Below are 27,611 nucleotides of genomic sequence, written 5' to 3'. Positions count from 1 at the left end.
TCCTCCTCCTCCCCTCCTCCTCCCCTCCCCTCTCCGTCCTTCCAAGTTCCCTACAAACCTCAGCAAATGCCATCGAAACGAACACTGAATAGGCTAAATGTAATTAGGTCTGTTTTTATCACTCGCCTGTTCGGGTACAGTCTGTCTGTCTGTCTGTCTGTCTGTCTGTCTCTCTCTCTCTCTCTCTCTCTCTCTCTCTCTCTCTCTATATATATATATATATATATATATATAAACATATTAGTATATTTATTCATATCCTTCCCCGTGTGTGTGTGTCTCTCTCTCCTGTCCGAAGTCTTTCAGAGACATCACATGAAGAGAGCTTACAGGTCAGGGTGTCAGTGAAGGGCTGTCACCTCACTGATATGAACACAGCTTACAGGTCAGGGTGTCAGTGAAGGGCTGTCACCTCACTGACATGAAGAGAGCTTACAGGTCAGGGTGTCAGTGAAGGGCTGTCACCTCACTGATATGAACAGAGCTTACAGGTCAGGGTGTCAGTGAAGGGCTGTCACCTCACTGACATGAAGAGAGCTTGCAGGTCAGGGTGTCAGTGAAGGGCTGTCACCTCACTGACATGAAGAGAGCTTACAGGTCAGGGTGTCAGTGAAGGGCTGTCACCTCACTGACATGAAGAGAGCTTACAGGTCAGGGTGTCAGTGAAGGGCTGTCACCTCACTGATATGAACAGAGCTTACAGGTCAGGGTGTCAGTGAAGGGCTGTCACCTCACTGATATGAACAGAGCTTACAGGTCAGGGTGTCAGTGAAGGGCTGTCACTTCACTGACATGAAGAGAGCTTACAGGTCAGGGTGTCAGTGAAGGGCTGTCACCTCACTGATATGAACACAGCTTACAGGTCAGGGTGTCAGTGAAGGGCTGTCACTTCACTGACATGAAGAGAGCTTACAGGTCAGGGTGTCAGTGAAGGGCTGTCACCTCACTGATATGAACACAGCTTACAGGTCAGGGTGTCAGTGAAGGGCTGTCACCTCACTGATATGAACACAGCTTACAGGTCAGGGTGTCAGTGAAGGGCTGTCACCTCAATGACATGAAGAGAGCTTACAGGTCAGGGTGTCAGTGAAGGGCTGTCACCTCACTGATATGAACACAGCTTACAGGTCAGGGTGTCAGTGAAGGGCTGTCACCTCACTGATATGAACACAGCTTACAGGTCAGGGTGTCAGTGAAGGGCTGTCACCTCACTGATATGAACACAGCTTACAGGTCAGGGTGTCAGTGAAGGGCTGTCACCTCACTGATATGAACACAGCTTACAGGTCAGGGTGTCTGTGAAGGGCTGTCACCTCACTGATATGAACACAGCTTACAGGTCAGGGTGTCAGTGAAGGGCTGTCACCTCACTGATATGAACACAGCTTACAGGTCAGGGTGTCAGTGAAGGGCTGTCACCTCAATGACATGAACAGAGCTTACAGGTCAGAGTGTCAGTAAAGGGCTGTCACCTCACTGATATGAACACAGCTTACAGGTCAGGGTGTCAGTGAAGGGCTGTCACCTCAATGACATGAACAGAGCTTACAGGTCAGAGTGTCAGTAAAGGGCTGTCACCTCACTGATATGAACACAGCTTACAGGTCAGGACGTGAATCACTTTCCTTTATTCGCACTTCTTCTTCTGGGATTACACTTCATTTTGTCCAGCTAAATCAGCGACATCACTTAAGAATGTGGAGGAAAAAAAAATACTGGCAGTCTTTAGTCACACCACGCAGATCTCTTGTCACTAACACACAGCAGTCAGGTCAGTGCTGTTGCAGCTGGAACTGTACAGCATGAGAAGCAAGCGGTAAAAAATTAAACAACAACAAAAAAAAACCCATTAAACCCATAACATCGATGGCCTCTGATTCTGATCTCTGCTGGCTGGGAATGTGACGCGGGAGAAGGAGGAGGGGAGAGAAGGAGGTGGGGGTGGGGGTGGAGGAGAGGAATGAAGGTGGGGGAGGAGAAAGAGGAGGAGGAGGAGGGAGAAAGAGGAGGGGGGGAGGAGAAAGAGGAGGTGGGGGGAGGAGAAAGAGGAGGAGGAGGAGGGAGAAAGAGGAGGGGGGGGAGGAGAAAGAGGAGGACACGACGGGCATGAAGATGAATCATATGGAATCATGCTGCTTGTCGCCAAGGGGACCGGGAAGCTTTTCAGGGCTGATGGAGAAGAAAGAAATAAAGAAAAAAGAAGAAAGAAGTAAGTAGAAGAAAGAAAGAAAGAAAGAAAGAAAGAAGAAAGAAAGAAGAAAGAAAGAAGAAGAAAGAAAGAAAGAAGAAGTAGAAGAAAGAAAGAAAGAAAGAAGAAAGAAAGAAGAAGAAAGAAAGAAAGAAGAAGTAGAAGAAGTAGAAGAAAGAAAGAAGAAGTAGAAGAAGAAAGAAAGAAAGAAGAAGAAAGAAAGAAGAAGTAGAAGAAAGAAAGAAGAAGAAAGAAAGAAGTAGAAGAAAGAAAGAAAGAAGAAGAAGTAGAAGAAAGAAAGAAAGAAGAAGAAAGAAAGAAGAAGAAGAAGTAGAAGAAAGAAAGAAGAAGTAGAAGAAAGAAAGAAGAAGAAAGAAAGAAAGAAAGAAAGAAGAAGTAGAAGAAAGAAAGAAAGAAGAAGAAGTAGAAGAAAGAAAGAAAGAAGAAGAAGAAGTAGAAGAAAGAAAGAAAGAAGAAGACAGAAAGAAAGAAGAAGAAAGAAAGAAAGAAAGAAAGAAGAAGAAAGAAAGAAGAAGTAGTAGAAGAAAGAATGAAAGAAAGAAAGAAAGAAAGAAGAAGAAGAAAGAAAGAAAGAAGAAGACTCTAGGCAAACATACGACATTGTTGAGACGAAGTCAGCATTCGGCAAAAGGTCTTCATATCTACATTAACTGATCATTTTCAGATTATAGAACAGCAAGAACTCCCCTTAAGTCTTACGTCAGCGAATAAAAAAAAAAAGAGTCATTCCGAATGATAAAATGACAATAATATATCAGTCAGACAACAGAAAATGCAATCTTGCTTCTGAAGAAATCAACATTCAACAAAAACAAAAAGAGCTCTATATATATATGTTACGGGTCATTTGGAAATCACGTAAGTGAAAAGACTTTTTCATTTCGGTTTTTTTTTTGTTTTTTTTTTTTTAAATAAATAAATAACTAACTAACTGCACACAATGAAGGAAATCAAATGAAATGGACATCGTGTTGAAGGATGGATTCCACTTTTTTTTTTATTAACAAATAATGATTGGTTATTTGCAACTCCACCTAAATGAAAATACATGCTCTTTAATCCACCAGAAAAGACACTTCATATGTATATATATATTGTATTACTCTTTTTGTCACAACAGATTTCTCAGTGTGAAATTCGGGCTGCTCTCCACAAGGAGAGCGCGTCGCGACACTGTGAGTGCTACCCTTCTCTCTCTCTCTCTCTCTCTCTCTCTCTCTCTCTCTCTCTCTCTCTGCGTGCAGTTTTATTAGTTTTTCCTGTCAAAGTAGTTTTTTTTTTCTACAGAATTTTGCCATGAACAACCCTTTTGTTGCCGTGGGTTCTTTTACGTGCGCTAAGTGCATGCTGCACACGGGACCTATGTTTATCGTGTCACCGAATAACTATCGTCCAGACCACTACTCAAGGTCTAGTGGAGGGGGGCGGGGTGGGGTTAGGTGGGGGAATATCGGCGGCTGAGCCGTGATTCCAGCCAGCGCGCTCAGATTCTCTCGCTGTCTAAACGGATGCGTTACCTCTAGGCCATCACTCTACACATACATACATACATAGATAGATACACAGATACATAGATACATAGATACATACATACATACATACATACATACGTACATAGTGACAACAATAAAGTTTCTCCCTCACGTCACTGGCACATTCCTAAAGTCATAGCTTCAACCACTTCCGTTTCTACCACCACCACCATCACCAGTACTAGCTGCACCATCTGCTGGTGAATGGTGTATCTGGTGAATGGTGTATCTGGTGAATGGTGTATCTGCGGGCAAAAACTGGCCAGCGTGAAATGACAGGAAACGGACACAAGGCAAAGACGTGATTTTGGAGTGCGAGGCTTCAGTCTGCTTCCGGCAAAGGAACTTCATCATAATCATCACTCGGCTGAAACCCAGGGAATCGAAAACACCGCCTTCCAGATGGAACAGAAAACACCCCCTTCCAGATGGAACAGAAAACACCCCCTTCCTGATGTAACAGAAAACACCCCCTTCCTGATGGAACAGAAAACACCCCCTTCCAGATGGAACAGAAAACACCCCCTTCCAGATGGAACAGAAAACACCCCCTTCCTGATGGAACAGAAAACACCCCCTTCCAGATGTAACAAAAAACACCCCCTTCCTGATGTGACAGAAAACACCCCCTTCCTGATGGAACAGAAAACACCCCCTTCCAGATGGAACAGAAAACACCCCCTTCCAGATGTAACAGAAAACACCCCCTTCCTGATGGAACAGAAAACACCCCCTTCCAGATGGAACAGAAAACACCCCCTTCCAGATGGAACAGAAAACACCGCCTTCCAGATGGAACAGAAAACACCCCCTTCCAGATGTAACAGAAAACACCCCCTTCCAGATGGAACAGAAAACACCCCCTTCCAGATGTAACAGAAAACACCCCCTTCCAGATGTAACAGAAAACACCCCCTTCCAGATGTAACAGAAAACACCCCCTTCCAGATGTAACAGAAAACACCCCCTTCCAGATGAAACAGAAAACACAAATGCACCTCCAGTTGTAAAATGACAACAAATCGACGCCAGACGAGTAACCTTGCAGTGTTGCTGCAACTGGAGCCAGCACCATTCGGCAAAGGCTCTGTCTGTATCATAGCAATAGGCGATGTGGAAATCATACAGCTAAAAAGACCATGGTCGTTTCACACACACACACACATACACACACACACACACACACACACACACACACACACACACACAAATATATATATATATGTATATATATATATTTTTTTTTATATATATATATATATATATATATATATATATATATATATATATATATATATAAACAAAAATGTAGCAAGAAAATGAAAAAAAATTTGAAGACGACCTGAGGGCGCCAGCAAACAGCGCAAACACTGACCTCCCTCGCTCTAGAGGTAGAGAGAAACACAGAGACAGAGAGAGCGGGAAGGAGAGAGAGAGGGGGGGTGAGGGGGAAAGAGAGAAAAGTCACACACACACACACACACACACACACACACACACACACACACACACCACAGACAGCGAGAGAGGGAGAGAGAGAGAGAGAGAGAGAGAGAGAGAGACAGAGAGAGAGAAAAGACACACACACACACACACACACACACACACACACACACACACACACACACACACACACCACAGAGAGCGCGAGCGCGAGAGATGGAGTGAGAGAGATGGGTGGGGGTGGTGGGGGTGGGGGCAGATGGGGGGGGGGACAGAAAGAGAAAGAGAGATAGGGTGAGGGGGTAACAAAAAATGACAGACGTAAGATGAAAAGAGGTAAGTGTGGCCGATAAACGATGAAGAGAAATATAACAGAACAAGTCGGGGGGGGGGGGGGGAGGAGGTGAGAGCTAGAGAGTGGGGGGGGGGGGGAGACAACACACACACACACACACACACACACACACACACACACACACACACAGGGAGGGCTAGTGAAAGGGAGGGAAGGTGAGATAAAGGGAGACAGGAAGAGAGGGAGGGACGTGAAGAGGAGGTGCTTCACAAACAGTATCACAACTTCACTCATCAAAATAAAACAACAAACTCCTACCATCGCAGTTGTCAGTTTCACTTCCTCAAGGAAACGTCACTGCGTTCAAACAAATCCATATACGCTACACCACATCTGCTAGGCAGATGCCTGACCAGCAGCATAACCCCACGCGCCTAAACGCGCAAAATCCAGATGAAATACGGACCAGTGAGAGCATGCAAAGTGACCAGCAAACGGAATGCTGTCGACATTTCCTTCTGAAAGGAATGAAGGCATGAAATGTATCGCAATCTCTCACTCACGAAGAGAGCAACAACAACAACAAAATGAACGACACCTTCACTACAATTTCACACCCACGCTATCATTCGCACAACTTTCCAGACATCATATCGATCAGACGTTTACATCAGAAAAAAGTCACAGCGAACAATATATATATATAACGTCTGGAAAAGAAATGCACAAAAAACATATTTTGTCAAACCTGTCGACAAAGCCCTCCAGTAAATGGCGTCATACTACCAGTGCTGTTGAAAAATAGCTGTTTGGGAATAGCGCTAGCAGCTGATGGTTCATAAAAAAAAGTTCCATTTAGAAAATTATATGCATATATATATATATATATATATATATATATATATATATATATATTATATTATATTATATTATATTATATATATTTATATATATATATATATAGTTCATAAAACAAGTGTTTGTTCAAACACTGAACTCTTGCATCTTTGAGGTGAATGGATGGATTGGTGTAAATAGATGGATGTAAACATGGTGTGTATATGTGTGGGGGAGAGCGAAGAGGGGGAGGGGGGATCGAGCATGTGCATGGATGGATGGGTGGATGGATGGGTGGGTGGGTGGGTGGGTGTATGAACGGGTAGGTACATGCGCTGGTGAATGAATGGAGGGGGGTGAATGGGTGAATTTGAGGGTGGATGGGTGGATGGGTAAATGTTGATACAGAGAGAGAGGGAGAGAAAGTCAGGTAATACATATATAATCCTAATACAGACATAAACAACCACTGAAAATTTGAGATCTTATGTCGTTTCAAATTTAGTCTCAACTGTCTTTTGTCTAGCATTATCTAACTTTAGTGACTTAAATACGCGCGTGTGTGTGTGTGTGTGTGTGTGTGTGTGTGTGTGTGTGTGTGTGTGACCGTTTTCTTAAAAAGTTCTTTCTCCAATCAAACTCTCTCCACCTCCAATGACAAACCAAACACCGCTGTAACTCAGTGGCTCAGAAACCACACTGCTGCAAATAAACTGCTCAGTCACAAACACAGTTGTAAATAAGCCGCCAATCCCAAACACTCTTCTAAATAAACCCCCAATCACGAACGCTGTTGTAAAAAAATACTCCAGTTACAAACACCGTTGAAAATGGCCCCTAAACCACACTGTTGCAAATAAACACCCAGTAACAAACACTGTTGTAAATAAACGTCTTCATCACAACCACCATGGTAAATAAAAATCCCAGTCGCAAAGATTGTTGAAATGAAACCTCCCATTCAGAAACACTTTTGTAAATGAGCCCCCCATCACTAACAACGTTGTGAATAACCCCTGGTCTTCAACACGTTGTGAATATCCCCTGGTCTTCAACACGTTGTGAATACCCCCTGGTCGTAAACACAGTTGTGAATACCCCCTGGTCGTAAACACAGTTGTGAATACCCCCTGGTCTTCAACACATTTGTGAATACCCCCACCCAAAAAAAAACCCATCAACACCGTTGTGAATACCCCCCTAGCCCCCCCCCTCCCCCGCTCCCCCCGTCTTACCCCCCCCCCCCCCCCCAATCATTAACACTATTGTGAATAAAGCCCCCAGTCTTAAACACCGCTGTGAATACCCCTATCTCCCAGTCACAGACATCGTTGTGAATACCCCTCTCTCCCAGTCACAGACATCGCTGTGAATACCCCTATCTCCCAGTCACAGACATCGTTGTGAATACCCCTCTCTCCCAGTCACAGACATCGTTGTGAATACCCCTCTCTCCCAGTCACAGACATCGTTGTGAATACCCCTATCTCCCAGTCACAGACATCGTTGTGAATAACACCCTCAATCACAAACGCCGTTGTGAGTAAAAACCCCAGTTAATTACAAACATCGTTGTAATTAATCCACCAAATCAAAAACATCCATGTAACTATTCGCCCATCACAAACACCACTGTAATTAAACACCGTTGCAAAAAACTATCAAACGCAGCTGTGTACACAAAAACCCAATCACAAAAACAGCCGTCATCGCTGTACATAAACACCAACAGTCACACACACACACACCGTTGAACATGACTATAAGCCCACCAATGACACCATGCCGGGAACACACTGAAAACATCGTCACAGCGCCAACTCCACCACAGACGTCAGGTCGACGACGACCACAACTCAGCGCTCATCTACACAACAATCCATCGTCCAGCAACGCCGACAACTCAATGGAAGCGCGTGGCACTGAGGTGGAGGCGTGGCCAGGCTATCTCTCTCTCTCTCTCTCTCTCTCTCTCTGAGCTGCCAAGCAAAACCAGCCAGCCAGCCAGGCAGCCAGTCCCTGGCCAGAATCCACCACCAGAGGCAAGGCGAGCGCACGAACACCAAACTCATTCACAAAACGCGCGCGCATAATATGCAAATGCCTGTCAGTCACCTTCTGTACAATGCCGCCAACGTGCCAGAACCCATTCACAATGACTACTATAAGGTATGCACTCGCTCGCACATGGTATTGAAAGTCTTGACAGTCGCTGTGATGCCTCACCAGTAGCGCGCGAACTCATTCACTGACACTCCGGTGCTAACAAGGCGTGCATGCAGTGAACAGCCTGTCGATCGGTCAGCTGCCAAGAGCATGCGCCAAGGAACGCAAAACTCATTCAAAGTTAGGGTCGGCAAAGTGCGCACGTGCATAGCATGATACCCCCTCTCCTCACACACACACACACACACACACACACACCGTCACACACACACACACACACACACACACACACACACCTGTTGCGCCCTTCAAACTACTTTACAGTGTGATGCCTGTGATGCCAGGAGTCGTAAGTAAAAAGCATTCAAACAGAAGCAGAAGTTTAAAGAAAATAATCTTTCTGTTTGAGCTTCTCAAGGAGGCGTCACTCCGTTCGGGCAAATCCGCATACGCTACACCGCATCTGCTTGGCAGATGGTGAACAGCAGTGTAACACAACGGGAGTCAGGCTTTGAGTGCATGCATATGCTTTTATTACCTGTCAGAGTGGATTTGTGGATTTCTTCTGCTCTTCTGTATGCAAAACTGCTTCTCTGACTTAGATGGGATATATATATATATATATATAATTGTAATTAAAAACTGTATAAGGATAAGTTTGTTTTTTGAAAATCACCTTAGAGTTGTGCCAGAAATACAGGCTTGTACATTTGCGAAGTTTTGGATGTTGAATCACAAGCTTCCTGTTCAAAAGGGGAGATTATCCAACAGCCACAACGAACACCTTATTTCTACACAGAGTGAACACATCCAACATCCACAAGGAACACCTTATTTCTACACAGAGTAAACACATCCAACATCCACAAGGAACACCTTATTTCTACACAGAGTGAACACATCCAACATCCACAAGGAACACCTTATTTCTACACAGAGTGAACACATCCAACATCCACAAGGAACACCTTATTTCTACACAGAGTGAACACATCCAACATCCACAAGGAACACCTTATTTCTACAAAGAGTGAACACATCCAACATCCACAAGGAACACCTTATTTCTACACAGAGTGAACACATCCAACATCCACAAGGAACACCTTATTTCTACACAGAGTAAACACATCCAACATCCACAAGGAACACCTTATTTCTACACAGAGTGAACACATCCAACATCCACAACGAACACCTTATTTCTACACAGAGTAAACACATCCAACATCCACAAGGAACACCTTATTTCTACACAGAGTGAACACATCCAACATCCACAAGGAACACCTTATTTCTACACAGAGTGAACACATCCAACATCCACAAGGAACACCTTATTTCTACAAAGAGTAAACACATCCAACATCCACAAGGAACACCTTATTTCTACACAGAGTGAACACATCCAACATCCACAAGGAACACCTTATTTCTACACAGAGTGAACACATCCAACATCCACAACGAACACCTTATTTCTACACAGAGTGAACACATCCAACATCCACAAGGAACACCTTATTTCTACACACAGTGAACACATCCAACATCCACAACGAACACCTTATTTCTACACACAGTGAACACATCCAACATCCACAAGGTACACCTTATTTCTACACAGAGTGAACACATCCAACATCCACAAGGAACACCTTATTTCTACACAGAGTAAACACATCCAACATCCACAAGGAACACCTTATTTCTACACAGAGTGAACACATCCAACATCCACAAGGAACACCTTATTTCTACACAGAGTGAACACATCCAACATCCACAAGGAACACCTTATTTTTACACAGAGTAAACACATCCAACATCCACAAGGAACACATTATTTCTACACAGAGTGAACACATCCAACATCCACAAGGAACACCTTATTTCTACACAGAGTGAACACATCCAACATCCACAAGGAACACCTTATTTCTACACAGAGTGAACACATCCAACATCCACAAGGAACACCTTATTTCTACACAGAGTGAACACATCCAACATCCACAAGGAACACCTTATTTCTACACAGAGTGAACACATCCAACATCCACAAGGAACACCTTATTTCTACACAGAGTGAACACATCCAACATCCACAAGGAACACCTTATTTCTACAAAGAGTGAACACATCCAACATCCACAAGGAACACCTTATTTCTACACAGAGTGAACACATCCAACATCCACAAGGAACACCTTATTTCTACAAAGAGTAAACACATCCAACATCCACAAGGAACACCTTATTTCTACACAGAGTGAACACATCCAACATCCACAAGGAACACCTTATTTCTACACAGAGTGAACACATCCAACATCCACAAGGAACACCTTATTTCTACACAAAGTAAACACATCCAACATCCACAAGGAACACCTTATTTCTACACAGAGTGAACACATCCAACATCCACAAGGAACACCTTATTTCTACAAAGAGTAAACACATCCAACATCCACAAGGAACACCTTATTTCTACACAGAGTGAACACATCCAACATCCACAAGGAACACCTTATTTCTACAAAGAGTAAACACATCCAACATCCACAAGGAACACCTTATTTCTACACAGAGTGAACACATCCAACATCCACAAGGAACACCTTATTTCTACACAGAGTGAACACATCCAACATCCACAACGAACACCTTATTTCTACACAGAGTGAACACATCCAACATCCACAAGGAACACCTTATTTCTACACACAGTGAACACATCCAACATCCACAAGGAACACCTTATTTCTACACACAGTAAACACATCCAACATCCACAAGGAACACCTTATTTCTACACAGAGTAAACACATCCAACATCCACAAGGAACACCTTATTTCTACACAGAGTGAACACATCCAACATCCACAAGGAACACCTTATTTTTACACAGAGTAAACACATCCAACATCCACAAGGAACACCTTATTTCTACACAGAGTGAACACATCCAACATCCACAAGGAACACCTTATTTCTACACAGAGTGAACACATCCAACATCCACAAGGAACACCTTATTTCTACACAGAGTGAACACATCCAACATCCACAAGGAACACCTTATTTCTACACAGAGTGAACACATCCAACATCCACAAGGAACACCTTATTTCTACACAGAGTGAACACATCCAACATCCACAAGGAACACCTTATTTCTACACAGAGTGAACACATCCAACATCCACAAGGAACACCTTATTTCTACAAAGAGTGAACACATCCAACATCCACAAGGAACACCTTATTTCTACACAGAGTGAACACATCCAACATCCACAAGGAACACCTTATTTCTACAAAGAGTAAACACATCCAACATCCACAAGGAACACCTTATTTCTACACAGAGTGAACACATCCAACATCCACAAGGAACACCTTATTTCTACACAGAGTGAACACATCCAACATCCACAAGGAACACCTTATTTCTACACAGAGTGAACACATCCAACATCCACAAGGAACACCTTATTTCTACAAAGAGTGAACACATCCAACATCCACAAGGAACACCTTATTTCTACACAGAGTGAACACATCCAACATCCACAAGGAACACCTTATTTCTACAAAGAGTAAACACATCCAACATCCACAAGGAACACCTTATTTCTACACAGAGTGAACACATCCAACATCCACAAGGAACACCTTATTTCTACACAGAGTGAACACATCCAACATCCACAAGGAACACCTTATTTCTACACAAAGTAAACACATCCAACATCCACAAGGAACACCTTATTTCTACACAGAGTGAACACATCCAACATCCACAAGGAACACCTTATTTCTACAAAGAGTAAACACATCCAACATCCACAAGGAACACCTTATTTCTACACAGAGTGAACACATCCAACATCCACAAGGAACACCTTATTTCTACACAGAGTGAACACATCCAACATCCACAAGGAACACCTTATTTCTACACAGAGTGAACACATCCAACATCCACAAGGAACACCTTATTTCTACACAGAGTGAACACATCCAACATCCACAAGGAACACCTTATTTCTACACAGAGTTAACACATCCAACATCCACAAGGAACACCTTATTTCTACACAGAGTGAACACAGAGGCCGTGGGGACAAATTCCATTGTCTCTTTGATTGCTCAACCTTCGAAGAGGCAAGAAAAAGATATACACATTTTTTACTGAAAAAAATCCCCAATGTTTTAAAATTCCGTTCATTATTCACAAGTACAAACAAGTGATTGTTTACCAACCTAATACTATTCCTGAAAATCCTAATGAAAGCTTTCTGATTTAACTGGACAGACAAGGTGCATTCTCTGTGTCAACATGTTTATATTCTTTCAACACAGTGAACTGTCCACTTGGCGTGTGGGATAAATGCCAACTGACTTCTGGCATGTACACAGTGTGCAAGGCTGTATCTGGTATGTTACTTTTGTCTCTTCTTTTCTTCCTCCAAACGTATGTCTCATGTATGTCCTAACCAAACAGTTGGTGTGGCCAATGTCAACTATTATCAGCACAATACCACAATACCAAATGTCATTTATATTTGTTTGAGCTACATGAAACATGTAACATTTCCATGTGCCCCCACGGCGTTACCTGAAATTGACACGACTTGTCTTGTCTTGTCTTGTCTTGTCTTGTCTACAGAAATTTGCCAGAAGACACCACTCTCGTAGCTACGGGTTGTTTTTTCAGTGCGCCCAGTGCCTGCTGCCAGGGACCTCGGGTTATCCACTCATCTGAAAGACTGCACGATCACTTTGATTTTCCAAACTCGGGAGAACACACTTGGGAGAAAGGTCGACAGCGGAATTCGAACCCACATCCTCACGGACTCCGTACTGGCAGATGAGCGTCTGACCACTCTGCCACTTTGCTCCATCTTGCTCCACAAATCATTCAGAAATTTTATATATATATATATATATATATATAGAGAGAGAGAGAGAGAGAGAGAGAGGTACAATGTGGATGACAGTAGCTGTAACGACCCAGGCCTGCTGTCTCCTCAGTTCCCGTTATATTGAGGAAACGCCGAGTCAGGAGATAGCACTATTTCATAACCATGTCCAGTGACGGCTGTCCCCTCAGGTCCCGTTATATTGAGGAAACGCCGAGTCAGGAGATAGCACTATTTCATAACCATGTCCAGTGACGGCTGTCCCCTCAGTTCCCGTTATATTGAGGAAACGCCGAGTCATGAGATAGCACTATTTCATAACCATGTCCAGTGACGGCTGTCCCCTCAGTTCCCGTTATATTGAGGAAACGCCGAGTCAGGAGATACCACTATTTCATAACCATGTCCAGTGACGGCTGTCCCCTCAGTTCCCGTTATATTGAGGAAACGCCGAGTCATGAGATAGCACTATTTCATAACCATGTCCAGTGACGGCTGTCCCCTCAGTTCCCGTTATATTGAGGAAACGCCGAGTCAGGAGATAGCACTATTTCATAACCATGTCCAGTGACGGCTGTCCCCTCAGGTCCCGTTATATTGAGGAAACGCCGAGTCATGAGATACCACTATTTCATAACCATGTCCAGTGACGGCTGTCCCCTCAGTTCCCGTTATATTGAGGAAACGCCGAGTCACGAGATACCACTATTTCATAACCATGTCCAGTGACGGCTGTCCCCTCAGTTCCCGTTATATTGAGGAAACGCCGAGTCATGAGATAGCACTATTTCATAACCATGTCCAGTGACGGCTGTCCCCTCAGTTCCCGTTATATTGAGGAAACGCCGAGTCATGAGATAGCACTATTTCATAACCATGTCCAGTGACGGCTGTCCCCTCAGTTCCCGTTATATTGAGGAAACGCCGAGTCATGAGATAGCACTATTTCATAACCATGTCCAGTGACGGCTGTCCCCTCAGTTCCCGTTATATTGAGGAAACGCCGAGTCATGAGATACCACTATTTCATAACCATGTCCAGTGACGGCTGTCCCCTCAGGTCCCGTTATATTGAGGAAACGCCGAGTCATGAGATAGCACTATTTCATAACCATGTCCAGTGACGGCTGTCCCCTCAGTTCCCGTTATATTGAGGAAACGCCGAGTCATGAGATACCACTATTTCATAACCATGTCCAGTGACGGCTGTGTCAGTTGTTCGTTTTCCACTTTAACATTAATTTTGCTGACGGGCATGTTAACTGAGCCGAAGGAGAATGTTCTGTTTTGGTTGAAGCAGAAAATACAGTATTTTGAACTGAATATCTTTTTAACAGACAAGGGTGACGGGGGTGTGGGGGGCGGGGTAGAGGTCGGATGCCCAATCAAAAAAACCCAAAAAGCCCATAAAGGAGAGGGCAGGGGCAGGAGTTTAGAAGCCCACAAAAAAGACACGGTTATTTCGCTAAAATCCCAAACCACCCTATCCCCACCCCCCAATAAAAGAAAAAAAAAGAAAAGAAAGAAAGAAAGAAAAAAGGTGGGGTGTATTAGGATGGACAGTTTGGGAGGTGGGGGGGGGGGCTGAAAACTGTGAGGCACTGGGAGGAACACGAGCAATAGTGGCACAGGGCCAGCCAGCCAATCAATGGACAGCCATCCAATCCACAACGACAACAACACACAACAACACACCCAGGCGGACACAGGCCAGGGATTCTCTCGACCAGTCCTACTGAAGGCAGCAATCTTCCCGTCCTTCTAGCGACGCTGCTGTTTTCATCTGGCTTGTCCAAGGGCACGGACACACACACACACACACACACACACACAGAGTCAGACAGAAGCAGAGACAGACAGACAGACAGAGACAGACAGACAGACGGAGACAGACAGACAGAGACAGAGACACACAGAGACAGAGAGACACAAAGAGAAACAGACATAGAAATTGACATAGTGAGGCGGAGACTGACAGACATACAGAGACACAGGCAGAGGAACACAGAGACAGAGACACAGAAAGACAGTGACACAGACAGAGAGACAGACAGAGCGACAGACGGACAGACAGATACAGACGGTGACAGACACGGAGAGAGACATACACAGAGAAAGACACAGAGAAGGGAGAGACAGACAGACAGACACGCGGAGACAGAGAGAGAGGGGGTGGAGGAAAGGGAGAGAGAGGGAGAGAGAGGGTGCTGGTGGTGGTGGAAAGATGACTGACTTGGATGATTCAGTCATGCAAGGCCACAGCCCCATTTGAATAATCACCAAATCCACAAACGTCACCATAACTGTCAGCGTCTTTCCCAATGTCTTCACAGCTTCACGACCTTTTTTATGACAAAAACAACCCCGTCTCTCTCAACTTTAAAGCTGGAAACACATTCCATGTCACACTGCAAATGACAGTAACAATACCGCCATCGGCAGACAACATCAATCATCAATAATTAACAGAAGTAGGAGCAGTAGCAGGAGCAACAGCAGCATAAATAGTAGTAGTAGCAGCAGTAGTAGTAGCAGCAGCAGCAGCAGCAGTAGTAGTAGTATGACTCTCAACAAGCTGCAACTAAATGATGATAAGACTGAATTGATGATAACCTGTCCAAAGAAGTTTCGTCAACATCCTTCCTTTCCTGACTCTGTTCTGATCAATAGCACACCTGTTTCACTTTCTCCTTCTGTTCACAGTCTTGGTGTAATCCTAGACCAGTCTCTTTCCTTCCAACAGCACATTTCGAATATCTGTAAAGTTGCCTATTTGGAACTGCGTAGAATCAGTTCTATCCGCCACTATCTCTCAACCGATGCAACCAAGACACTTGTATGCTCTCTGGTTCTCTCAAGATTGGATTGCTGCAACTCTTTTGGCCGGCCTTCCCAAATATCTGTTAGACAGACTCCAACGAATTCAGAATAACGCTGCCAGACTCATTTGCAGAGCTTCTAAATTTGACCATGTTTCTCCTCTCCTTCAGTCTTTCCACTGGTTGCCTGTTTCTGATCGAATAGACTATAAGCTATCCACTCTGACCTTTTCTGCAGTCAACGGATCTGGCCCCAAGTATCTTTCTGAACTCATCCATATCTATACCCCGTCTCGCCAGCTCCGTTCTTCCTCTGATACTCGACTTCTCAGGATACCTCACGTCAGAAGTAAGACCTATGGACACAGATCGTTTTCTTTTCAATCGCCAAAGACGTGGAACAAGCTCCCTGATAACCTCCGTCATTCTGATTCCTTCGCATCTTGTAAATCTCGTCTCAAAACTCACCTTTTTCCCTCAGCAATAAGTTCAATTGTGGCAGGTCCACTTCCTTTGCGTTAGCTGTGCTTGTCTATGTGTGTATACATATGTATGTGTACATAACTACATGCATGTATATGAATGTGTATTGTGTGTGCGTGTGTTTATGTAAGTTTGTGCCTGCCTATGTGTGCGTATGTGTTAGGATAGCTGTTAAATACACATGTATGTTAAAATGTGTGTGTGTGTGTGTGTGTGTGTGCGTGCGCGCGCGCGCGCGCGCGCGTGCGTGCGTGTGTGTGTGTGTGTGTGTGTGTGTGTGTAGTCACATTTTGGTGTGTGTATGTAACATAGATATACTGTCTTATGTTAACAAAAGCGTTTTTGTAAAGCACCTAGAGCAGATTTCTGGATAGTGTGCTATATAAGTATCCATTATTAACATTAGTAGCAGCAGCTGCATAAGCAGTAGTAGTAGTAGCAGCATAAGCAGTGGTAGCAGTAGCAGTAGTAGCAGCAGTAGTAGTAGCAGCAGCAGCATAAGCAGTGGTAGCAGTAGCAGTAGTAGCAGCAGTAGTAGTAGCAGTAGCGGCAGCAGCATAAGCAGTGATAGCAGTAGCAGCAGCAGTAGTAGTAGCAGGAGCAGTAGCAACAGCAGTAGTAGCAGCAGCAGCAGTAGCAGCAGCAGTAGTAGCAGCACCAGCACCAGCAGCATCAGAAGTAGAAGTCATTGCCACATCAGCAACAGCAGCAGCAGGAGCAACAGTTCCAACAATATACTGCAAGTCTCCAATACAACACTACACTACACTGACTGGTTGTCACTGACGTCAACCCTCAACAACATTGGAACACAACCACCGCCCTCTCTTCCTCCTCCACCTCCACCCCCATCCTCCTCCTCCTCTCACTTCACTTCGTCGTCTTCCACTTGTCCTCCACCTCCCCCCCCCCACCCCCCCCACACACACACAACTCCACCACACTCTCCTCAACCTTTTAGAAACGTTTTTCTGGAGACTTTGAACACGTGCACTTGAATCACGTTGCTTTCAGGCACAACGAGAAAAAGTGCGGAGCAGTGAATACAAAAAATCGATAAATAAACAGATAACTAACTAACTAGATAGAGAGATAAATAAATAGATAACTAACTAACTAGATAGAGAGATAAATAAATAAACTGATAACTAACTAACTAGATAGAGAGATAAATCAATAAACTGATAACTAACTAACTAGATAGAGAGATAAATCAATAAACTGATAACTAACTAACTAGATAGAGAGATAAATAAATAAACTGATAACTAACTAGATAGAGAGATAAATCAATAAACTGATAACTAACTAACTAGATAGAGAGATAAATCAATAAACTGATAACTAACTAACTAGATAGAGAGATAAATCAATAAACTGATAACTAACTAACTAGATAGAGAGATAAATCAATAAACAGATAACTAACTAACTAGATAGAGAGATAAATAAATAAACTGATAACTAACTAGATAGAGAGATAAATCAATAAACTGATAACTAACTAGATAGAGAGATAAATCAATAAACTGATAACTAACTAACTAGATAGAGAGATAAATAAATAAACTGATAACTAACTAACTAGATAGAGAGATAAATCAATAAACTGATAACTAACTAACTAGATAGAGAGATAAATCAATAAACTGATAACTGATGAACCAGCTGATAAGTGAAACAAGAAAACCTGCCCACCAGACGGGGGTGTTTACATGTATCAAGTGAATTGGAATGAAGTATTCTTCTATTTCCTTTTCTCCTGCTGACTGTTTCTTTTCCCTTTTTTCCACCGTTTTAATAGCCGCCACCCCCACCCCCGTCCCCCTTATCTCTCTCTCTCTATTTCTTTCTCTCACTTTCTCTCTGTCTGTCTCTCTCTCTCTCTCTTTCCCTCTTTCGCCATCTTTTTTTTCTGGTCACAAACAAGAGCAGCACCTCCTTTCCCCCTTTTTTAGTTTTGCTCGTTGATGAAACGTTTCAAGGTCAGACATGAAACAAACATGCCCACACATAACACAACACCTCTCTCCCCTTCTCCCCCCCCCCCCCTCTCTCTCTCTCTCTCTCTCTCTCCCCCTCTCTCTCTCTCTCGGTCATGACGCCCTGACTTCCCGGCGTTCAGAACACATGCAGCAAACAGCTGTACAAGCCTTGCGCAAAACACAAATAAGATAAAAATAAAATCACATTAGCATTTCACGGTTTTGAAGTTTGTGTTATTGTTGTTGTTGTTTTCAACCGCTATGATCCGTTTCGTATTATTGTTCTCTTTTTTCTTTTTTTCTTTTTTTCTTCTGTTTTTATTTCCTCTTCTTCCTCCTCTTCCTCCTCCTCATTCCTCCTCCGCTGTCTTCCTCCTCAATCCTCTTCGTTTCGCTTCTTGATTAACCCTATTGTTTTCACGCGCCATCCAAGACCCATCTTTCTTCTTCCTCTTTGTATTTATCACCGGTGTTCAAACCTTCATTCTCCAACGCGTGTGATGACAGACTTTCTTTTTTTCTTTTTCTTTGTTGGTGTTTTTTTTGGTGGGGCGGGAGGGGGGGGGGGGTCACCCTGCTCTAACTGTCCTGTCCTGTGCACTGATACACAGAGCAAACAGTTGTGTCTGGTGTATCGTTTTCATTTGCTTTGGTGTGGATACTTAACAGCACCTACCCCAGGTGGGAGAGCAAGCTCCAGATGCTTTACAAACTGGGGGTCATTTGCACTACAGGCTGCCCACCTGGGTACAGCCCACTGACGGCTGGCATCGTTTACACAGGGGGAATGTAGTTTGATATGGATGTGTTACCTGTCTGTCTGTCTGTCTGTCTGTCTGTCTGTCTCTCTCTCTCTCTCTCTCTCTCTCTCTCTCTCTATATATATATATATATATATATATATATATATATATATATATATATATTCAGTTCCATTCAACTGCGTTAAAATGATTTGAATTATATGCGCACCCATGTGCACACGCTCCCTGTGTGTGTGTGTGTGTGTGTGTGTGTGTGTGTGTGTGTGTGTGTCTATCTGTCTGTCTGTCTGTCTGTGTGCCGGTGTGCCTGTGTCTGTGTCTGTGTCCCTGTGTGCGTGGAAAACCTATGTGTTTGGGATAGAGATTCGCGTGTGTGTGGAGAGGGAAGGTGTTTGTGTGTGTGTGTGTGTGTGTGTGTGTGTGTGTGTGTGTGTGTGAGTGAGAGAGAGAGTGTGTGTGTGTGTGTGTGTGTGTGTGTGTGTGTGTAGTTGTGTGTGTGTGTGTGTGGGTGGGTGGGTGTTTACTGCGAGAGACGCGGCGCGTGCGCGCGCACGCAAGCACACAAACACACTCACACAAACATACACATACAAACACACGCGCACGCACACACGCACACACGCACGCACGCGCGCGCACACACACACACACACACACACACACACACACACACACACATCCTTCCCCCCTCACACCCAAACCTCCACCCCTCTCAAACACACACACACAGTGACACGTGATACACACGTGACAACAACAACATTAAACATATGTGATACGATGCACGCCAAAAACTGCTGCAGAGCCTTCTGCTTCTGCCAGCTCACAGTTCTGTACTTTGGGGTTGTTCTTGAATTTCTGCTTGAAAAAAAAACATCCTCCTCGCTTTCAGGGAAATATGATAACTTGCATTTAATTCTTCCACCCCACACCGCCCTGAACAACTCCACTCGCCCTTCCCCGGCACGTGAACACAACATGAGGACGGCACAGCACCCTCTGTCTGCATCACGGAGCAACGTCTCTCTCTCTCTCTCTCTCTCTCTCTCTCTCTCTCTCTCTCTCTCTCTCTCACCCACCTCTCTCTCTCTCTCTCTCTCTCACCCACCTCTCTCTCTCTCTCTCTCTCTCTCTCTCCCTCCAGTTCGATTCAACTGCGTTAAAATGATTTGAGTTATCTCCACACGCACGTGCACAGGGTCCCTGTGTGTGTGTGTGTGTGTGTGTGTGTGTGTGTGTGTGTGTCTGTCTGTGTGTCTGTCTGTCTGTGTATATCAGTGTGACTGTGTGTCTGTCTGTCTGTGTATATCAGTGTGACTGTGTGTCTGTCTGTCAGTGTGACTGTGTGTCTGTGTATGTCAGTGTCTGTATCTGTTTGTCTGTGTGTCTGTCCGTTTGTCTGTCTGTCTGTCTGTGTCTCTGTGTGTGCGCACGCACACACACACACACACACACACACACACACACACACACACACACACAAACTGACACGTGATACACACGTTAAACATATGTGACACGATCCCAAAGTAAAGCTGCAGAACCTTCTGCCTGTGTGTGCATGAAGAAAGAATGCCGCCTTGACGCAGCAAGCAGCTGTTTTACTGACCGTGCGGGAAGGTGGGGGAGTTGTAGGGATATGCCCCCCCCCCCACCGCCCCCACCCATTACCCCCCCCCCCCCCACCCCCTCCCCCTCCCCTCCCCATACCCCGCAAGCTGATGGATTCGGTATCTTTCCTTTAATAACATTCTCGGGGAATAATGTCCCTTTATGTTCTGAAAACTTTGCCTTCCATCGGTTATGAAATCGACCCCATGCTGATTTTTCGAACAATGTGTATGCCTCTTTTACGGAAAGACGGACATGTATTTTTGTCGATTTTTCTGAATCTTGTGCTTCTCTTTTAGCTGCTTTATCAGCAGTTTCATTGCCATGAATGCCCACATGAGAAGGCACCCAACAAAAACTGACCTCAGTCCCTTTAATCCTCAAACAATGTACCAAATGATTTGCCTCAATAACTAAGTCAGGTCTTGTTTCAAGGCTAAACAATTCTAGAGCATAAAGTACTGATTTGGAATCAACAGAGAATTCTATTTTCGAGAAAACTATTTGATGGCCCACTAAGTAGTTCAGAGCTTGTATAATAGCAATGAGCTCAGCCGTGAATATGAAAAGATGTTTTCCAATAAAGTAAGATTTTTCAACTTTAAAGACAGGAATATAGAAAGCCACACCAGCATTTTTGTCATCAAGAACAGATCCATCTGAAAATATATGGAGATGATTCTGATATTTTTCTGCAATATGAATTCTGGCAGTACTTGTCGTGATATTGATGTTTTCTTCCTTTTTTGCTTCAGAATAAGTGATATCAATATCTGCTTTCAACATTTCTCAAAAGGGAACAGGAGAATGATGTGGTTTTGCAGCTAACTCTTTCATGTTAACATCAGATTCGTTTAACAAATTTGAAACTAAGTTGCAACTGTTTCTTGTGATGAAATGGTTTAGCTCTTTTAGGAAAATCAATGTCAGATCTTACTATCAGTTCATTAGCAATGAATTTTTTTGTCATTGAAGTGTATCTCACAGCGAATTTTGCTGTTGCTAACTCACGATGTTCATTTAAGGGAAGAATTCCGGCTGTTTTTTGTGTTTCCTGGTTGGATACATAAGAGGGCATTCCGAGGGCAATTTTGATAGCCTTACAGTTTACACTTTGAATTTTTTGTAATAGATATTTCGGTGCCCTGAATTGGATCATATGGAGGGCATTCCGAGGGCAATTTTGATAGCCTTACAGTTTACACTTTGAATTTTTTGTAATAGATATTTCGGTGCCCTGAAAAACATTTATTGTGCATAGGCTATCTTAGATCTTACAAGGGCCATGGCAAGATGAATCAATGTTTTTGTATCCATTCCCCAGAGTAAGCGGCTTATAATTTTCATAAAATTGATGCTTTTCCTTGCCTTTGTTACGTGTGTGTGTGTGTGTGTGTGTGTGTGTGTGTGTGTAAGCGTGTGTGTGTTCGTGTGTGTGTTACACTGGATGTGTTTCAATGACTCCAAACTGGTCCTGAAGTGAGGCTGGCAGCTAGCTGCGGAGTGTGCAGTGTGTGTGGCTGAAGTGAGGTTGGCAGCTAGCTGCTGAGTGTGCAGTGTGTGTGGCTGAAGTGAGGCTGGCAGCTAGCTGCGGAGTGTGCAGTGTGTGTGGCTGAAGTGAGGATGGCAGCTAGCTGCGGAGTGTGCAGTGTGTGTGGCTGAAGTGAGGATGGCAGCTAGCTGCGGAGTGTGCAGTGTGTGTGGCTGAAGTGAGGATGGCAGCTAGCTGCTGAGTGTGCAGTGTGTGTGGCTGAAGTGAGGCTGGCAGCTAGCTGCTGAGTGTGCAGTGTGTGTGGCTGAAGTGAGGCTGGCAGCTAGCTGCGGAGTGTGCAGTGTGTGTGGCTGAAGTGAGGCTGGCAGCTAGCTGCTGAGTGTGCAGTGTGTGTGGCTGAAGTGAGGTTGGCAGCTAGCTGCTGAGTGTGCAGTGTGTGTGGCTGAAGTGAGGATGGCAGCTAGCTGCTGAGTGTGCAGTGTGTGTGGCTGAAGTGAGGCTGGCAGCTAGCTGCTGAGTGTGCAGTGTGTGTGGCTGAAGTGAGGCTGGCAGCTAGCTGCGGAGTGTGCAGTGTGTGTGGCTGAAGTGAGGTTGGCAGCTAGCTGCGGAGTGTGCAGTGTGTGTGGCTGAAGTGAGGATGGCAGCTAGCTGCTGAGTGTGCAGTGTGTGTGGCTGAAGTGAGGATGGCAGCTAGCTGCTGAGTGTGCAGTGTGTGTGGCTGAAGTGAGGCTGGCAGCTAGCTGCGGAGTGTGCAGTGTGTGTGGCTGAAGTGAGGTTGGCAGCTAGCTGCGGAGTGTGCAGTGTGTGTGGCTGAAGTGAGGTTGGCAGCTAGCTGCGGAGTGTGCAGTGTGTGTGGCTGAAGTGAGGCTGGCAGCTAGCTGCGGAGTGTGCAGTGTGTGTGGCTGAAGGGACCAGCAGCAGTCTGTATAGCCGTCCACTCCTTTCCCCTGTCGGCAAATGTGTATGAAAAAAGATCAATATTTATTCAGTGCCAGCGGCTAATGGAGGGGAAGGGGAGGGTGCTTGCTGTCTTCCACAACAATGCCTTTGTTTCATTTGTAAAATAAATTTTTAAAAAATTTTTACATTAAAAAAAAATTATATTCTTTTAGTTTTATACTCTAAGGTCTGTACGGAAATGGACAAAGGAATTTATTTTTCTTCCTTGTTCATTAAGAGTAAAAATGTAAACGAAAAAAAGTTAATATTCTCTTTATAGGTTTGGACGATGTTTAAACAAAATGACAAATATAATATTTCAAAGACAGGTCGTAAAATTCGTGTGGATGTTTATTATGCAGAGTTCGTACGTGTGTGTGTGTGTGCGCGCGCGCGAGTATGTATGTCCGCGCGTGTGTGTAGTATGAATGCATGTGCGTGCCTTTGCGTGCGTGTGCATGCACGCACGCGCGTCTGCACGTGCTCTCTCCTGCTCACACGCATACACTGCCATATGTCGCGTTCTAGTATTGTCACGCGTGCAGATTTTTTTTTCGAAAGTGAGAAGCCACGTGGTCCAGAGATGATGACCCCCCCCCCCCCCCCACTCCCCTCAACACTTTGTTTCCTTTTTTCTTCTCTTGATTCACGTGGCGACATTTACTGGAAATATGACTTTGGTGGTGTGACAGGACACAGAGAGAGAGAGGAGACAAAGACAAAGACAGACAGAAACAGGAAAAGAGAGAGGGGGGGGGGAGAGAGAGACACACACACACACACACACACACACACACACACACACACACAGAGTGACAGAGAGAAAGAGAGACAGACAGGCAGACAGGAGAGAGAGAGACAGAGAGAGACAGAGAGAGAAAGAGAGAAAAGAGACACAGGAGAGAGAGAAAGAGAGACAGAGAGAGAGAAAAGAGAGAGTCTTTAACTCCAACACAATAGGATCCGGATGATTGTCTAGACCAATCATTTCATTCCCCGTCAATGCATCCCTGCTTTCACCTCCCCCTCCCCCTTCCCCCACCCACCACCTCTTTTTCTTTCTGTCCCCTCTGTCTGGTCAGTGGAGGAGCGCTGTAATAGGAGGGGGGAGGGGGATTGGAAACTGATAAAGGTTTTGCGTGAATCACATCCTCTGTTACATTGTGTTACCCGTTTGTGTGTGTGTGTGTGTGTGTGTGTGTGTGTGTGTGTGTGTGTGTGTGTGTGTGTGTGTGTGTGTGTGTGTGTGTGTGTGTGTGTGTGTGTGTGTGTGTGTGTGTGTGTGTGTCTGTGTGTGTGTGTGTGCGTGCGTCTGTGTGTGTGTGTGTGTGTGAGTGTGTGTGTGTGTGTGTGTGTGTGTGTGTGTGTGTGTGTGTGTGTGTGTGTGTGTGTGTGTGTGTGTGTGTGTGTGTGTGTGTGTGTGTGTGTGTGTGTGTGTGTGTGTGTGCGTGCGTCTGTGTGTGTGTGTGTGTGTGTGTGTGTGTGAGAGAGAGTGTGTGTGTGTGTGTGTGTGTGTGTGTGTGTGTGTGTGTGTGTGTGTGTGTGTGTGTGTGTGTGTGTGTGTGCGTGTTCCGCTCACGAGGATTCCCCATTTTTTCTGGCTGGTGGTGAAAATAGTTCCCGTTTGGTGAACAGGTTTTCCCCCCTTACACGGCCTTTCTTTCTCTTCTGTTGCTCTGCTGTTTTCTGGTCATTTTGCTCACGTTTCGTTTGTTCTTCATTTTCCTTCAAATCATGTCAATTCTTTATTTGCACGAACACGAATGCACGCACGCACGCATGCACACACACTCACACACACACACACACACACACACACACAACGTGGCACAATACCAGCTCTCCATTTCCCCTCCCATTCCTCCCCTCCATACTGACTGTTGATTTTTCACGTCAAATAAACTTTCACTTGACAGACACAAACACTAAGTGGTTGTAGTCTATTTTGCCAAACAAAATGAATACAGTCACAAAAGAAAGAAAGAAAAAAAAATTACCAACAACTGACCTGTAACTTCAGTCTTACCTAAGTGAGGCGACAGCCATTCACGAATAAACATAAATAATATATATAAATAAAACAACAACCTGGCTTTCACGGGTGAGCATAAACCTTGTTATTGGACTCTCTCCGACTTTCGTCTGATTCGCAGACGAGCTCTAATTTTTATTTTAAAATTCATTATGGACTAGATATTGCTCTGATATCAAGTGCATTAGTTTCACTGGTGTGACAGAATGTTTGACTGTGATTTGACGAAACTTTACCTGTGTGACAGTTAAGCACATAATGTTTGACTGTGATTTGACGAAGCTTTACCTGTGTGACAGTTAAGCACAGAATGTTTGACTGTGATTTGACGAAACTTTACCTGTGTGACAGTTAAGCACATAATGTTTGACTGTGATTTGACGAAGCTTTACCTGCACGAAAGTGGGTCATCAGAAGTCACAGGGAAAGTTGATGATTTAAAAAAAAACAACTTTTTACACTCATTACCAGTTGTTTCTCTCATTAAATTAACGACTTCACTTTTACGAAGTCCATTAAATAATTTCATTTGATTGTCCATTAAGTAAATCTATTTGTGTACTATAGCATTTATTTCAGAAATTCATCTTCGATTCCCCCCTTCTTCTACCCGGTTCCCCTCTTCTTCTACCCGGTGGTTCCCCCCTTCTTCTACCCGGTTCCCCCCTTCTTCTACCCGGTGGTTCCCCCCTTCTTCTACCCGGTTCCCCCCTTCTTCTACCCGGTTCCACCCTTCTTCTACCCGGTGGTTCCCCCCTTCTTCTACCCGGTTCCACCCTTCTTCTACCCGGTGGTTCCCCCCTTCTTCTACCCGGTTCCCCCCTTCTTCTACCCGGTGGTTCCCCCCTTCTTCTACCCGGTTCCCCCCTTCTTCTACCCGGTGGTTCCCCCCTTCTTCTACCCGGTTCCACCCTTCTTCTACCCGGTTCCACCCTTCTTCTACCCGGTGGTTCCCCCCTTCTTCTACCCGGTTCCCCCCTTCTTCTACCCGGTTCCCCCCTTCTTCTACCCGGTTCCACCCTTCTTCTACCCGGTTCCCCCCTTCTTCTACCCGGTTCCACCCTTCTTCTACCCGGTGGTTCCCCCCTTCTTCTACCCGGTTCCCCCCTTCTTCTACCCGGTGGTTCCCCCCTTCTTCTACCCGGTTCCCCCCTTCTTCTACCCGGTTCCCCCCTTCTTCTACCCGGTGGTTCCCCCCTTCGTCTACCCGGTTCCATCCTTCTTCAAACCGGTTCCCCCCTTCTTCAACCCGATTCCCCCCTTCCGTCTTCCCGGTTCACCCTTCTTCTACCCGGTTCCACCCTTCTTCTACCCGCCTTCTTCTACCCGGTTCCCCCCTTCGTCTACCCGGTTCCCCCCTTCTTCTACCCGTTCCCCCCTTCTTCTACCCGCCTTCTTCTACCCGGTTCCACCCTTCTTCTACCCGCTTTTTTCTACCCTGTTCCCCCCTTCTACCCGGTTCTCCCCTTCTTCTACCCGATTCCACCTTTCTTCTACCCGCCTTCTTCTACCCGGTTCCACCCTTCTTCTACCCGGTTCCACCCTTCTTCTACCCGGTTCCCCCCCTTCTTCTACCCGATTCCCCCCCTTCGTCTACCCGATTCCACCCTTCTTCTACCCGGTTCCCCCCCTTCTTCTACCCGATTCCCCCCTTCGTCTACCCAAATTCCACCCTTCTTCTACCCGGTTCCCCCCCTTCTTCTACCCGATTCCCCCCTTCGTCTACCCAAATTCCACCCTTCTTCTACCCGGTTCCACCCTTCTTCTACCCGCCTTCTTCTACCTGGTTCCCCCCTTCTTGTACCCGCCTTCTTCTACCCGGTTCCACCCTTCTTCTACCCGGTTCCACCCTTCTTCTACCCGGTTCCCCCCATCTCAACATCCACCACCCTCCTCCCCTCCTATCTGATCTTTTAAACGGTGACACTCAAACGTTAACATCAATACTTGAACAAACCGACAACAATCAGCAGTGTGTGAGACAGGGCATTCAACAACACTCTGCTCCACGGGTCAGCATTGTCGTCAGCAGTGTGTGAGACAGGACATTCAACAACACTCCACGGATCAGC

General features: G+C 45.0%; 1 protein-coding gene across 5 annotated transcripts in view; it reads right to left on the bottom strand.

Annotated features, from left to right (window-relative positions):
- Positions 1-27,611, bottom strand: part of LOC143279658 (serine/threonine-protein kinase Sgk2-like) — a 249,841-nt gene that overhangs the window by 182,106 nt on the left and 40,124 nt on the right. Inside the window, exon 1 of one of the 5 annotated variants that reach the window (XM_076583691.1) lies at positions 8,089-8,245. The exons of 3 other annotated variants lie outside the window; for them this stretch is intronic. The gene's annotated coding sequence lies outside the window, so the exon portion shown is untranslated. Of the gene's footprint in view, positions 1-8,064; positions 8,246-27,611 lie in introns of those variants that run through there. One more of the 5 variants, XM_076583692.1, reaches the window with a different exon arrangement.

The sequence above is a fragment of the Babylonia areolata genome, chromosome 3 (genome assembly GCF_041734735.1).
Source record: "Babylonia areolata isolate BAREFJ2019XMU chromosome 3, ASM4173473v1, whole genome shotgun sequence".
NCBI classification, from domain to species: domain Eukaryota; kingdom Metazoa; phylum Mollusca; class Gastropoda; order Neogastropoda; family Buccinidae; genus Babylonia; species Babylonia areolata.
This window is presented reverse-complemented; position numbering and strand designations above follow the sequence as displayed.